Source organism: Phascolarctos cinereus, unplaced genomic scaffold, assembly GCF_003287225.1.
Source record: "Phascolarctos cinereus isolate Bilbo 61053 unplaced genomic scaffold, phaCin_HiC Scaffold_2;HRSCAF=192, whole genome shotgun sequence".
Classification (NCBI taxonomy): Eukaryota; Metazoa; Chordata; class Mammalia; order Diprotodontia; family Phascolarctidae; genus Phascolarctos; species Phascolarctos cinereus.
Window position 1 is genome coordinate 24,050,726 of NW_027555625.1, and position 16,511 is coordinate 24,067,236.

At 46.1% G+C, this 16,511-nt stretch overlaps 1 pseudogene; it reads left to right on the forward strand.

Moving 5' to 3' along the window:
• Positions 1-354: 354 nt before the first annotated feature.
• Positions 355-4,641, forward strand: LOC144455726 (retinitis pigmentosa 9 protein homolog pseudogene; annotated as a pseudogene).
• Positions 4,642-16,511: the final 11,870 nt, after the last annotated feature.

Below are 16,511 nucleotides of genomic sequence, written 5' to 3' on the forward strand. Positions count from 1 at the left end.
TCCGCAAAGCCGGGGAGGGCGGAGCGCCGGGGTCCCTCCCCGAGGAGGAGCGAGCCCGTGACGTGGGAGCGTGTCTGAGTGCGTCTGTGAGTGGGAGGGTCTGGGGGAGGTGGGTCCTGGCCCGCTGGATGGAGCCCGAGAGTGGCCGGGGCTCCAGCTTGGGGGGCGGACCAGGGTCCCGGGGTTCTTGTTCTGATACCGCTGGGTCCAGCTGCAGGTTCAGGTCCCTTCCAGTGTGGACGGGCTGTGGTCTGCGGGGTGTGCGGTGGGGGGGTAGGGGGGACCCCAGGCGGGGGCAGGGCCGAGGGAGGGGGGCTGTCTGAGCATCTCTGGAGGTGTCGGGGGAGTGGGAGTGGGAGTGCGTACCTCGCCAAGGGTGCTAGTGATGGGCTCTGACTGTGCTTTCAGCTGGGAGTTAGGCTGCACGTGAATGTGCGTGCGTGTGTGTGTTTGTGTCAATGTGTACTTACGTGTGTTCCTGTGTGAAGCTACGTACGACAGTGTCTGAAAAGGGTGCGCTGTCCCTGTTGCTCTGCCTAAGCTCCCTCCTTCCTTGGGTTGGGGGCGGACCGGGGTCTTCCTCCCCCTTCCCTCTCTCAGGAACTAGCGAGAAAGAGGAAAGACTACGTGGTCTAGAGGAGCCGGCGAGCAGCCAGGAGGGGGCCCCCCAGATCAGCGAGTGGCTTTCTACCCGTGCGCTTCTTTCCCATCTAAGAATTGACAACAGGCAGAGAAGGAAGGGTCCCTGTCCAGACCCTGCCACCAAATGCCCCTCAGATACACAGTCGCTCTCTCCACGTCTGTCCCATCACACTGCCCAGCCCAACATGTGCATATGTTAACCTGGAACCAAGGGGGTGGCGTTCTATGAAGGTACCCGTGCACACAAAGAAACGCATCCATTCATTTCCCCGCAGAAAGAAACCAGCACAGACTGGAGGGTGAAAATCATACATCAGTAGGGTTGGAGACTGAGAGCTGGAAGAGCCCTCAAAATGCCAAACACGACGTTTTACAGAAGAGGATGTTACAGCCAGAAAGGGGAAGGGAGGCATTGTCCCAAAGTCCCACAAGTAGCCTAGATGAACTTGAAGCCAGCTTTTCCCACTGTAGACTTCCAGGATTCTGCTATTTCTAAGAATGCTTCTCTTATTTTTCACTGTTAGAAGAAAAGGAGCTGGGGGAGACGATCTCTGAGGTGGGCGCTAGCTCTTGGAAGCCCTCGTCCAGACACTTGCACTGCCGCCCAGGTGCACAGCATCTGTCCACACAGAGACACAGCAGGCTCACAGCCACACACACAGACTTATAGTAATATACACAGCCTGTTTGCATCCCCCACGGACACACAGGTACCTGTGGATGCCGGTGAGGGATTGTGTCCTTCCTCCCGAAGTAAGCCACCCCCTGGATGCTGTCAGGAAGTAAAAACAAGGACCATTCTTGTAATTAGGCAATGATCAGTCTCCTCAGTTCTATTTTCCTTATTGCCTCCCCAAAAAGACCACTTAGAGTTCTGTTATATTGCTTTCAGCTGCCAGAGGTAGCTGGTAGGGTGGATAAAGCTCTGGATTTGAAGCCAGGAAGACCTCCGTTCAAATATAAGCTCAGAAGATGGATTTGGAATCACAGCTCCTGAGTTCCAGTCCCACAACTATTCTGTAGCACCTGTGTGATCCTAGGTAAGTCACTCAGCTCTCTGGCCTCAGTTTCCTTACCTGTAAAATGAAGGGGCTGGACTCAATAACCCATCTACTGGAAACTCCTGTTTATATCAAAGCACTAAAAGTCACATAGATTGGATCTCCTAGTTAAAAGCAAAACAAAACCAAACAAGAACCATTTATTTAAAATATTAAGGGGACAGATAGAGCTCCAACCTTGGAGTCAGAAGGACCTGAGTTCAAATGTGGCCTCAGACACTTACTAGCTGTGTGATCCTAAGCAAGTCACTTAACCCCCACTGCCTCACCAAAAAGCAAAAAATAAAATATTAAGCAATAGGACATCAAGGAAATGCACCTGCTTGTAATACCTGTAACCTCAAGTGAGTTGGTCCCAATCTCCTGCCCTGGCAATTGAGTGCTATGAACCCAATTCATTCTGGGATCCAGCCTTTATCTAGGGATCATTGCAAGAGTAACTTGCCGGTGTCAGGGAGCCTGGGCCTGGCCAGGCCACGCCTCTGCCCCCCAAGCAGGCCTGGGAGCCCAGCCGAGCTGGAGCATCGGGAACGGCTGCAGCAACTCGAGTCCTTTTATGAAAAACCTTCTCCTGGACTTATCAGGGAAGATGAGACCGAGCCAGAAGACAGTATATCAGATGTACCGGGCAATGAACATGCCAGAGAATTTCTGGCTCATCAACTAAAGGCCTCTGGATGCCCCTGGGGAGAGAAGTCAAGGTTATGCAATGCTGGCGCTGTGAACGGTATGGATGCAGAACAGGGGACGAAGAATGCCCATTCTTCATCAAAGGCAATCTGAAATTAGAACAATTCAGAGTGGGTACAACAGCTAAAGAAGCTGCTAGAGGATTCTACCCCAGGTGAAGATGGCAGTACTTCCAGCTCCTCAGAATGTAAGGAGAAGTGTAAGAGAAAGGAGAAAAGTAAGAAGAGGAAAAAAGGGAAGAAAAAGGAAAAAAAGCATAAATCTAAGTCAAATGGGAGTTCAGATTCTGACTAAAAAGTAATTTTCTCTTAATGCACCTCATTACTCCAGAATCATAGCTGAATGTCAGAGATACTAAAGAAGTAGCCACAAAAGGGCCTCAGTTAACAGAAAAAGGAAGCAAGAAATGTGTGTTGCTAGCATCACTTCTGCGGCATTCTGCTCTTGCTGCCACAGTGATGAATGCAACAGGGCGCTGAATCGCTTATACACTGCACGTCGGGACTCATTGTCCTCCTCTCTGATGACTGCAGTTTGTGGTAAATTTTTTTAAGAAAATCAAGCATAAGATATAAAGACATGAAGACATTCTAGGCATTTCCAAAAGACACTCGATTCCCCCATGAAAGCAGAGGGTTAGTGGGACTGTGGGCGGCTGACTTACTTGAAAATTCTAGATCTTCAGCAGTCGCAAGTGAGTGCTATCAGGTGATGAATAATAAAGCTCAGTTATCTCGGACTTAAAAGTGAACACCCTTGCTGCAGACAAGAAACTTGTTTGAATTGTAATGGTGGTACATGGAAAAGGGCAACTGTATGAGATGTCTCATCTTCATTATAATCATTCTGTTTTGGAGTTTGACACTGCGCTAAAGTAACTTTCATAAAGATATTGAGGAAAAATTATTTTTCAATCAGCAAAAGTCCTTTCCCTGTCCTTCACCTAACTACATTCTAACCTACTCAAAACGAAAGACAAAGCCCCATTAGAAACATAAACTTAAGCCAAGAAAAAAAAAACCCAAAAACTTGCCCATTAGTGTAAGACTACCCCGTCTTATCATAGATCCAGTTCTAGAGCTGAAGGGGACCTCAGAGGTCATGGAGGACACCTGGGTGGCGCCATAGTGCATAGAGCACCTAGCCTGGAGTCAGGAAGACCTGAGTTTCAAATGTGCCTACAGTCACTTACTAGCTATGTGATCCTGGGTAAGTCACTTCACCCTGTTTGTCTCTGTTTCCTTATCTGTAAAATGAACTGGAAAGGAAAAGGGCAAATTACTCCAGTATCTCTGCCAAGAAAACCCCAAATGGTCTCAAAGAGTCCAACAAGACATGAGTGAACAGCGGCTCCTTGAAGGCAGGGACTGAATTCCTTTTTGTTACATACAATTACAATTGCTCTGTGTACTCTGGGATTCAGCTTTACTGGCCTGCTTGCCATTCGTCACACACCATGCTCCATCTCCCATCTCCAGATCTTTGCCTGGGCTGGGCCTCTTTCCTGGAATGCCTTCTCTCCTTACCTCTACCTCTTCAAGTCCCTGGTTTCCTTCGAGACTCAGCTCAAATGCCACCTTCTGCAGGAGGCCTTCTCCAAGACAGCGTTCCGTTTACTCTGCATGTGTCTTGTCTATCTAACTGTCCACGGACATTCCATCTGGTGCTTCGTCTCTGGGGGCTTCATCAGGACAGAGGCCTCACAACCCAAAACTGACCCCCCCCCCCCAGCTGGTTAAGGAGCATCCTCGAAGCTCCCAAACCCTAAGCAGGATCAGCTTTGCCACCCTGTTTTTCTTTCTCTTTCCTCCTCTCCTCCCCATCTCCTCTTCCCAGGGTCCTTTAAAAAACTCCTGCTAGAATGGGGCACGAATTTTTGGACACAGCAATGTGGGAATTTGTTTTGATTGACTATGGTTATTTGGAGGCAATTACGTGTCAAAGTGGATAGAAATTTGGGGCTTACAGTCAGAAAGACCTACATTCAAATCCTGTCTCACTGTCTATGTGACACTGGACAAATCATTTAACTGATCTGTGCTCAGTTTCCTCATCTGTAAAATAGGAGTGATAATACTTACTGGGCTGCTGTCAAGATCAAATGAGATAATATATGTAAAGGGTTTTACAATTCTTTAAAAGCTATATAAATGCTATTTCTTATTTGTTGGAAGGGTTGTAGGGGAGAAAAAATAAATGCTTGACTGAAAGTAATTTTATTTTTTTGTTTTTTGTTTTTGTTTTCCTTTTTGGTGAGACTATTGGGGTTAAGTGACTTGCCCAGGGTCACACAGCTAGTAAGTGTCAAGTGTCTGAGGTCGGATTTGAACTCAGGTCCTCCTGACTCCAAGGCCAGAGCTCCATCTACTTCACCATCTAGCTGCCCCAAGTAATTAATTTTTTAAAACCTCTGTGTGTGCCCGCATGAACACACATGTACACATGCATGCAGTCAGAGTCCACAGTGAGGCTGCATTACCACTTGCTATGCCAATTATATCTATTAAGGACATACTGAGTATCTGGCCCTGTGCTTGTCACTGGGATTTCAAAGCCAAAAAAGGAAATATCCAAGAGGCTTTCCGAAGTGCCTTAGGTAATTTGAATAACCATATTCAGTTGATCCCAGTACTTAAGGGACATTTTTGTTTAATGAGTAAATTTTGTTTTGACTAATCAAATACCAGGGTTCTTAGCCTGGGGTCTGGGAACTTGGCTTTGAGGGGCATTAATATTATACTACTATATTAATAACCAATTATTAATTTGTGAGTCATCCTTTTTCCTCCTATTTTTGTCAAGACCCCACTGCTGAAGAGGCCAGTCAGTCTCCGAAGGGCATGGCTGAGTAATGTGATCACTCCTATGCCCAAGGTATCTGCTCGCTGACTTCCACGAGCTGGTCCCCATCCAAATGGGATCTTGGCTTTTGTTTACCCAGCAAACTGAAGCCTAACTGAGCTGGTGGACTCTATCCAGAGATATCCCAGTGGCCTTGGTCTCTTCATTAGAGTTTGGGACAGCCCGGCTCCTGAAGGAGACACTAAGCCCGAGATACCATGAGGGGTCACCCAGATTGCTAGAGGGTGCTCCAACCTCATGACCAGGTGTCATTCTTAGCTGATCTCCCACCCTTTAACAGCAGCTGAGGACTCAGCCTGCCTCCTCATTAAGTATCCACCAAGTAGGGTTGCCTTTTTCTTGTCAGGGGAAGTCCCAATATGGGGTTTTTTTCCCTTTTTTTTTCTGAAGAAGACCAGTGACATCACTGGGTGATGTCTTTACTTGAGCATGAAGTGGATTTAAGTGAGGCAGAGTCGTCACTGAAGTCCAATGGCAGGACAAAAGTCAGGGTGACTTGCAATGGCTAGCATAATCTCGGTACCTGGCCAAGTGCCCATGTAATTGGAATTGTTCTCATCCGCCCATTGCGCAAGGGAAGTCTTTATGTGCTTGGGGTTGGTGTTCCCCTAACACACTGATGGGCCTGAGACCCACCGGCTTCCCTCAGCCTGGTCTAGCCCACACTCTGGTTTCCCAGAGTGAAGCTGCAGCTTCTTGGAGCAATAGTAGATTATAGAGAGATAGCAAAGTTACTTATTTGAAAGGAAGAACAATGGGCCTTTAAGGTGGCTCAGAGACTTCCCTTTCATCTCTGATTACTGAGAGAAATCATTGACCATCAATGTATTGATTATTGACTGGCCTAATAAATTTAGTTTTAAGACCCAGAACTTTGTCTCTTGGAATTTTATTCACAATAGTTTTTTAAAATTGATAACTATATTTCAATTGTAGATGGCTTCTTTTGTATTTTATTTTATATGTGCTTTTCTATTACATAAACACATGTTCTTATATATTTTTATGCATTTAAAAACATAATTCTGATAAGAGGTCCATGGACTTCCTCAGACTGACTGACAAAGAGGTGTAGGACACAGAAAAGGAGAAAAACTCCTGACATTCCCAAGTGGATCCCCCACCAGAGTATAATCCCTGACAGCAGTTAAACCAAACAGCAGAAGAAAGCAATCGTCATTCATAGCACATAAAACCTTGCTTTTGTATAGCTGGCTTTTAGTTAGAAGAACGGAGGGCACGTGTTTTCGCTTGAACAAGTAAGCAGCGATGCTGTCCACTGTATTCCAGCAAACTTCTGTTGATGTTTAAAGCGCTGTCCTTTATAGAGTTGTTGTCCTTGTAGACGTCATTCTCCTGATTCTGCTTTCTTTACTCTGATTTCACTTCATAAAAGCCTGCCCATGTGTCTTTGAATTCTTAATATTCCTCTTTCCTTATAGCACAGGTTTCATTCAGCTGTTTCGCAATCATTGGCTTATGGATTAACACTGGAAGGAACTTAAGAGGCCATGAAGTCCAACCCCCTCATTTTATGGATAAGGAAACTGAGGCGGATAGAGGGGAAGTGACTTCCCCAGGGTCACACAGCTAGTAATTTTCTAAAGCAGGGTTTAAACTCAGGTCTTGTCTCCAGGTCCAATGTTTTAGTCACTACCATGCCTTGTTACTATTACAAAGAGTGCTCTGATTTTATATATACATATAAATATATACACATATATATGTATATGCACATATGTATACACATATATATGTATATGCACATATATACACCTATATATGTGAACATACATATATACATAATATACATATATATGTATATTTTACAGATAGATAATTTCTTACTGTCAACATTCATGTTTGAATCTAGTTGTGAGATCACTAGATCAAAGGTAATAAATAATTTTCTGGCTTTTATTACTAACAATCCAAGTTTTCTAAAAGTGGTTGGACAAGTTAACCACTGTAGCAATAGCGAGTTAACATGCGGATGTTAACAAATGTTTGGAAGGATTCTTCTCCTGAAAGAAGAGGAAGTGATCTGGGGCTTCGCTAAGGACTCTGGGGCTTGGAGTTTTTCACTACTTTTCCTAGCTCAAGAAAAGGATGGATGGAGCATCGGGCGGATTAGACAACGGGGTAGAGTTACTGCCACGCTGGAATTTTAGGAAGTAAGCGCCTAGGAATGGGAGAGAAGCATGAACCAGCGGATGGCAGAGGCAGAGAAAGATGGTGTCAGACACACTAGGGTCCCCATCACTATGTGGAGCACTGTTTTTTCCTGGAGACAGAGGAGAGCAGGGACCAGAGTGGGAGGGAGATGAATTTAAATAATTTAAATAAACTTTTCGGGAGAGGGGCAAGGATGCCTCCTTTTCCTTTCTGCTCTCTCTTCCCCCTCCCTTTTCTGTCTGAAACGTTTAAATCCAGAGCCCCTCTGTCCTTTTTAAAACTGTTCCTTATTGTTTTGATAGCGCTTTAAAATCTGGCTTTCTCTAGTTTAGGGGGACTCTTCATCTTTGATGTTTTGTGGACCCCTTGGGCAGTCTATAGCCCTGTGTTGGAATAATTTAAATGTTTAAATTTAATATGTATAATATTTAACTGTGCATAATTTAAGTGTCTAAATGCGTAAAATAAAATGTGAAAGATTATAAAGGAAACTGATTATACTGAAGTACAGTGGTCAAAAAATGTATTTTTTTAAGTGTGTGGACTCTTTCAGTAAAGAATCCTTCCCTGGCTCTAGATAAAAGATAAGACCCATTTTAATGGTTTCAGTTTATCCAATTGCAATCATATGGTGAAAGCAAACAACTTTAAAAGACTTAGGAATTCCAATAAAATAATTTCCATATTCTGGAGGACTAAAGGAGAAACCTGTTCCCTACCTCCTGATATAGAAGTGAAGGTCTCAGAGGCAGAGGGAGACATATATCGGACATGGCCAATGTGGAAATTTGTTTTGATTAACTACTTTTGTTTTTATTTCCTTTTCCGTGTGGAAGGGAGAGGAGATGGAATTTTGCTGATTGAAAAAAATATATATTTTTTTTAAAAATCTTGTTTTGAGGTGTATCTTTTTAATTGTGTTCAGAGTTGGCACACAAGGAAGCCTGTGACTCTTAGTACGGGGAATCATTTAATTACCTGAGACGCTTCCTTCCCAGCTAGATGCCACCTGGGGGCAGGGAGAGCTGTTGGTTTATTTTATGATTATAATTCTGTAGCCATCCCATACCCAGAACCTTAAACTGAATCTGTAGTTTCTCTTTCTACTCCATACTAACGAGCTTATTGCTGTAATTGGGTGTGGCTGATGGTGAGAAATAGTGCTGGCAATCACACTTACCAACATGCAGAGGCGTCAGAGGAACCAGTGTATGGTGTCCTTAGCAAACAGGCCCAGGGTACATAGGAGCCGATGGACCCGAGTAACATTTTCAGCAGGCTTTCAGTCACAGTGGAGGACATATACAGTTGGAATTTTAGAGAAGGCAAAGGAGAGATGGTCCTGCCTCTGGCCAGCTCCAATGGGATATTGGCATGGTCTGGGATGATTCCGTTCCACCCCTTTTCCTGGAGCAGCTGTTCAGACGCTCCCCCTTCTTGGAGGTCCTCAAGCAGGAGGGCCAAGTGGTAGATATGCTGTAATAAATAGGAACTAGGAAGGAATGAGGAGGAAAGACTGACCAGCCAGCTTTGCTCTCCACGGAGACAGCAGCAGTTTGTACCATGGCCTTATTGACATTAAATTTTTCCATCTTTGCAAATTTGATCAGGGTAAGGTGATAACTCAGGCTTATTTTAATTTGCAACTCCAGAGTCATTCTGGGGGAAATAGGAGAGTTTTGTAGAGATAATCATGAAAGAGATAGGAGAAATTGAAACCCAGGCCCACTGCCCACAAGCCCACCAGATCATGCATGCTGCCTCTCTCTCTGAGGCAAATATCTTCTGCCTGAAAGTCCCTCCTCAGCATTAGCCCAGCTAAGAGCCTGTTGTGCAACCTAATTACTCTGGCTCTGGTCCCCCAGTCTGCATTATGATCTGGAGCCTGGGGGGTGGTTTTGTTTGCTTGTGTTTGCTGCAAGGGTCTGTGACAAATATCTTCGAGGAGGGCTCACCCAGAAGAAGGCATCAGCAAGCCTCTTGCAGGGGGGTGGGGGGGCACTTGGCACAGAGGCAGGGAGGGGACCCGGCTGGAGGTCACCACTGAACTCTGTGTGTGTGTGTGTGGTGATGTGGGAGGTTGCAGGTTGGGGCCGCAAGCTCTATGGAATGAGCCAGGCTGGGGCAGAGATGGTGCTTCCTAGCCCACTCACTGTGGATCTGGGGCAAGGGACTGTAGCTCGGTTTCCTCGTCATGAAAAGGAGAGGGCTGAGGGAGGGGCCTCCTCTATTCCACCTTTTAGGGATGGAGAATGGAGCTATTTCGACTGAGGGAAGGATACTGGATTGTCCCCAGATGGGGAGGCCTCAGTAGCGGCTTGGAAATGATTGAGGTGGAAGGGGTCTGCAGCTAGGGCCCCTGGGCCGCAGCCTCATTAAGCCTAGGCTGGAGTGAATGGCTGGCACCAGCCAGTCTGTCCCCAAGGCCTCCATGGGCTGGGGGAGGGGAAGGATGAGAAAAGGGGAAGTAAAAGCCAACTTCTCCCTTTCTCTAAACTTGTCGCGAAGGATGCAGATGCCCAGGAGAGCCTGGAGAGATGCAGGAACAATACTGGTGAGTGTCTGCACACATGTGCGTTCGTGTGTGTGTGGTGTGTGTGTGTGTGTGTGTGTGTGTGTTTCAGCTGGTGCAAGGGTGTGAGAATGAGCATATCTACAAATCTGAGTGTTCAGAGTTCTGTGTGTTTGTGGGAACGTGTGCAACGTTTTCAGTGGGTGTGGGTGCCTGACTCATATGCATGTGTTTTCTGTGCAGTTGTATGTGTGTGCTGCCCATGTGCTGGGTGGCATGTTCTTTATTCATTCAACAAGCATTTCACCAAGGGCGTATGCGGGTATGAATAGTAGTGAAGGTGGCCACTGGTGTTTCCCAGCCCTCAGTACCTTCTCCTCTCTCCAGCAAGAGGTAAAAAGGAATATTCCGCCCTTTGGAACTCCTGCAGGTGGTTCCATGGCCTGGGAAGAGCGAAGGAAAGGCTATGGGTGCAGAGAGATGCAGCTTTGAAGAGCTCAGAGCTGGGGAAACTTCCCAAGAGCCACACATTTGGGGCTGTGAAGCCTGCTCTTAGACAGGGGCTCAGAGGTTGGTTGAATGTGTCGGCAGAGTGATATCTGAGGATTCCTCTGGGCTTGCCGGGGTTCTGAGAGCAGGTCAGAGTCTTTTAAAAATATGTGTGTATGTTATGTGTGTACGTATGTGGGTGTGTATGTGTGTATGATATACATATATGTAATTTTCTTATGATTGCCATTTAAAAGGTAAGCATGCCAAAGTGGATAGAGGGGCAGCCTAGAAGACCTAGATTCAAGTCCTGTCTGTATGACCTTGGAAAAGTCACTTAACCTTTTTATGTCCCAAGCAATTCTATAGATTACAGATAATCTGCAAAGGTAGTCTATTCCAGAGTGACCCATAACTGATAAAGTCATAGGTCCAGACCACTAAAAAAAATATTATCTATAGATTTCAATAATTACTATTTAAATAAAATGCAGCATGGAATAGGCTATAGAGTGCTGGCCTTGGTTGGAGTCAGGAAGTCTTGGGTTCAAATCTCACTTTGGACATTATTGGCCATGTGACGAAAGGCAACTCACTGAGACTTGTCCTGAGTCGTAAATGAGCTGAGAAGGGCATTCCCACACCTAGGAAATCACAGGCCGTTGACCTGTTATCATGAATCTAATTTACTTTGCAATTTAAAAAATCAATTATGTATTCAAGCAGCAATAGCATTGGAAAACCACAAACTCAGGGACGCCTTTTAATTGATTGTGCAAGTTGCCTGTCAAATCATTGCCACATCTAGGAATGCAATCTTCTGGTCTTCCTTTTGCCCCTTTGCTCCATATTCCTGGCGTCAGCTAAACCCTCGGCTTGTTCATGTTGACACAGCTTCCATGGCATTGATGTCCATAGTCTGTTGTTTCTGGGTTCCTGCTGTTATGTAGACACAGCTACAAAGGCCTTTGGACGGAGTTGAATTCATAGTTCTGGGAATGAGATTAATTGGTCCAAAGGGCAGGTCGATTTTATGGTTTGGGGATTTTTTCCAGAGTGGCTACACCAGCTTGTGCTGGTCCTTCAGAATAGCGAGAGTGCCTGCTTCCCCACAGCCACACCAGCACTGAGTTTAAACATTTAGATTTGAGGCGGTACATCATGGTTGTTTTAATCTATTCTTGGCAGATATTCCTGACCCAAGTCCTCTTCTGGGGTATCAAGGTTTGGCAACAACTCTGGCTTCATGAAGGCTTGGCAGGGTCCTACAAAGGCGGAAAGGCTTTCCTTCCCTGTGATCGATGGACTACATGCCTGTCACCCAAGAATGTGCTTAAGTGATAAGAAGTCCCACAACAGAACATCGGTACTGGTTTTTTTTTAACACAACGAGCCAAGAAGATACCCTAAGGCATCCTAAGGCAGGCTAGATAGCACCAAAGTAACAGGAGCTGTTTTGTTCTTTGTAGTTGTGTTATTGGTGGCAGGTACAGGGGCTTAGTAAAAGTTGATTGATGGATTGACTGAGGATCCTCTCAGGGCTTTGCCTTGTTGTCAGGTTCTCTTCTCTATTCCTTGGAACAACAAGACTGAAAGCAGCAGGTGAAGAAAGGGACCTTCTCTCCCCAGTACCAACCCCCGAGGCCCTGTTCCACTTCCCATGCCCTAGGACAAAAGCTTGTAAAATGCTCCACGCCAAAACTGGATAATGGAGAGGAAAGTGGGACACTTTCTTGGGTTCCAGAGATCCGGGACACTGGCATGAGCGTGAGGCAGTGACAGGGTCCTGGGGACTATGTTGGATTAAGAAATTCTGCGGCTCTGAGCCACCAAAGCTTTAGAGATCTTTCCTAGTATTTTGTAATCACACCCACACATGCATGCACGCATGCGCGCGCGCACACACACACACACACACACACACACACACACACATACTATGGTATCCTTCTGAAAAACATTTTTAAAATTATACTATAAAAATCCAACAACAGCAACAATAACAATAATAAAGACTGTTCTGATGATATTTTTATAACTCTTTACAATTTGCAAAGATATGTATTATCTCATCAGAGCTTCACCACAGGCCCCTGAGACAGCAAACACAGGTGTTATTACACCCATTTTACAGATGAAGAAGCCAGGGCTCAGAGGGGTTAAGTGATTCATGGCCACATAGCTAATAAATGTCAAAAGCAAAACCTCCAGAGTCCAAGCCCATCTCTCTATCCCATAAATGGGAGACAAGATTATTTACAAGGGGCCTTACAGGACTTGACTTATGAGTTGCCAGAAATGTCTTATCATTCATCAACCATTAAACGGCAAACAAGTATTTATTTTTCTATTAAAAATTGTTGATTTTAAAATTTTGTATCACTTAAATTTCCCTCGTATCACTAAAGCCATCTCACATATCAAAGCTTGTTTTAAAGAAGATGAAAAAAATAAAATCAGTACATTGAATAATTCTGACAATGTAGCAACATCCCACACCTGTGTATCCCAACCTCTGCATAGGTATGAGTAGAGGTCAAACCAGTATTTATTAAACAATTATTGTGTGCTCTGTGCTGGGTTTACAAAGACAAACATCAAAGTAGCTCTCAAAAACTTACTTTCAAACAGGAGGAGATCACATGTGCTTATAGAAATAGGTTGAGAATGTATACAAAGTGAATGCAGTGGGGTTTGGGGAGGGAAGGCACTAGCAGCTGTGTGGATAGGCAAAGGCTTCAGGCAGAAGATGAAGAGACAATAGAATCTGAAATGTTTGGAGCAGGGGTCAAGGGCTGGGGAGGGGTGGGCAGCCGTGTTCTAGCTAGGGTAGTAAACACGCTATGCTGACTGTCTCTCCCTCTTGCTACTGCTCAACCAAGGATTGTTGGAGGAAACCATGGGGCAGCATGGAGGGAGAAGATGCTGCTAAGTGTGAAGCAATCACCTAGACTGCTTACTTCCACGTTGCTCTTGGGCCATCCCAACTCCCTTTCCCCTTTTCCCTTTTCCCCATCAGACTTAACAAATCTAGCTATGAGGAGAGGCAGATTGGAAATCAGCCCTTTCTGTCAGAAAAAAAATATATTGTAAGAGCCCCAGGTAACCGGTGATCCTGGGACGTGCAGTTTGGGACAAGAGTAGAGAAAGGAGGAGCAAGTGACCCCCAGGATGCCCTCTCTGCTAACCCTCCCTCCTTCCTGACACCAACTACAGAGGAAGCCTAGAAATCTAGTTCCAAAGAGGTCCAAATGTAGGAAGACGGGAAGAGCTTGCTGTCTATTAACCAGTGATCTGATAAGGCAACTTGTGGATCAGTCAGGTCCCCACCTTTGAGCTCTTTCATTGGCATTGTTGTTTAGTGAATTAAGCTCTGGGTTTTGAGTCAGGAAGACCTGAGTTCAAAACCTACCACTGGCACTAGCTGTGTGGTTGTAGGCAAATGTCTGTAGAAGAGTTTACACTGCTTCACATTTTCCTCAATGATTTAAATAAAGACATAGATGACATACTTACTAATTTGTAAGTAATATAGTAGCGCTGGATGATAGAGTCGGGATCCAAAAAGATTTTGATAGTCAAGGGAATTGGAATGAATCTAACGAGATGAATTTCACTAAGGATTAATGTAAAGTCATATACTTGGGTTCAAAAAATCATCTCCACAAGTACAAGATTGGGAAGGATGGCTAAAGAGCAGTTTATCTGAAAAAGATCTGGGAGTTTTAGTGGACCTCAAGCTCAATAATTAAAAAACTAATGAGATCTTGGGTTCGACAATGAGCTCCCTGTAGTTAGAGGTGTTCAAACAGAAACTGGAGGAGGGCTTCTGGGGTATATTATAATGGGGGATTCCTTTCTGAGAAGGGTTGGGCTAAATGACCACTGATGTCCCTTCCAAGACCCTAGGATTCCATAACTCTGAATTCCGTTTCTCTCTCATCTGTGCAAGGAGGATACTAAGCCACTTCCTGCTGATTTCAGTTATCCAGGAAGTCATCTCTGCTGAGCAGTCCCTGAGAGGCCAGGCCCTACCTGCCTGGGGTCACCTCCACAATGCAGACTCACTGCTCCTAGCAGGCGTGTGAGGCCTTGGGATAACATTGCTGAGCAGGTGGAGAGGTCTGCTGTCCAACTTGACAGAGGTAAAGGCCGAGGTTGAGAAGGGAGTTTTTTCCAGGGAGGCTTCCTGGAGGAGAAGCAGGCATTTCAGTGATATTTCAATGACGACAAGGATCTTGTTCAGAGGCTTGGGAACTGGGGGGCATTCTTCATTAAAGGATCATTGCTTTTGGAATTAGAAAGGGCCTCAGAGGCCAAGGCTCTCACTTCGCAGAGGAGGTCACTGAGGACCAGAGTGGCCCAGGGCCAAATCTGAACTCCAGCTTGGATCTGCTGGGTTCTAATGCCCCCCACACTGCAGTGCCTCTCATGCCCTTGGCATAATGAGGAAACCATCAAAGTCGGTTTCTTTTTTGGACTCCTCTCTTCCACCCCACGCCCTGCCACTCGCCCTTCCTTCTCCTACAAGGCCCTTGGTGCCTTCCTGGTGCCTCCTGAATCTTCCCATCGGAGGAAAAATGATCCAATCGAGTCAGGCCCACCCCTTGTCTGCTGGGTCAGTGCTTACAATTTTAAAGGGGCTTCCAGGGAGGAGAGCACTAAACTGAAAGACAGTGGGATTTTAGGTACCATGGCAAGGAGGGGTTTGGGCAGGAGGGTCACAGCCCATCAGCACCTCTCTCTTGCACTAGCTCTGCTCCCCTGTCCAGCTGTCTTCCCCCTCCCTGATTTACTGGGGTGTGTGTGTGTGTGTGTGTGTGTGTGTGTGTGTGTGTGTGTGTGAGTGTGAGTGGGGGGAAGAGAGTCATCTCCGTGACTCACATGGCCTAGTCCCACGTGGCCACGCATTCATGGTTCAGCAGCCCGGTGAGGCCTGAGCAGAGTGGACAACAGAACCTTTCTTGGGACAGACAGGGAGATAGTATCAGCCACGGCTGACCGAGCTGTGACCCGAGGCCCATCACAGAGCCAATTAGCACCCACTGAAATAGCGGGCAGCTCCTAACGGCTTCTGGGGGAGGTACCTCGAGCAACGGGCACGTCAGGCCGAGTTAGTGCCGGGAGGGATGAGTGGAGCGGCCTCAGCAGCCGTGCTAGAAGAGAGGAAGGAAGAGAGGGAGAGGGAAGAAGAGGGTGGCAGCCCTCCCCGGAACTCTGCAGGGCTGGGCTGGGCTGGAGTGGGCTGCATGCATGTGTCAGAGCACGTTTGCATGGTGATGCACGGGCCCACAGCTGTCAGTCAGTGTGTTTGCACATACATGTACCCATCAATGTGTGATAAACATGTGTTTGCATGTATGTAAACACCACATGTGAATTTATGTGTCTGAGGGGCCTCTGGTTTGTTGCACACACGTATTCCTGTGTAAAAGGCAGCCACGCCTGATCCTTTAGAACCCAGAGCCAATTAAGTCTTGAGGACTCAATGGCCAAATCAGCGAGCAGCTGTTAAGTCTCCAGTGCAGGGATAGAGCTTCGGACCTGGAGTCAAGAAGGGCTGGGTTCCAAGCTGGCCTCAGACACTAGCTGGGTGACCCTGGGCAAGTCACTCTACCCTGTTTGCCTCAGTTTCCTCATCTGTCAAATGAGCCAGAGAAGGACATGGCAAACCAACCATCTTTGCCCAGAAAACCACAAATGGGATCAAGAAGAGATGGTCACAACTGAAAATGACTGGATGACAGCAGTAACATTCCTGGTACTCTGCTAAGCCCTGAGGATCTAAATGTCAGCTAGCAGAAGTCCCTGCCCTTTAGGAGTTTGCATTCTAGGGGAGGAAGGCTAAGAAGAGGAAACTGAAGAGGGGGTGGGGAGGAGTAAAGTCTAGAGGTCCTTTTAAGAAAACTGGAGCCTTAGTTTTGAATGGCCTCGGCCACGCTCAATTTGCATAAAACTATGAAATCTGAGTGTGAAAGCCATGTAAGTTGTGTGTGTGTATGTGTGTGTGTATGTGTATGTGTGTTGTGTAATTCTGCCTGCATGTGTGATCTCAAGCCTCTCTACCCACAGTTGGAGCT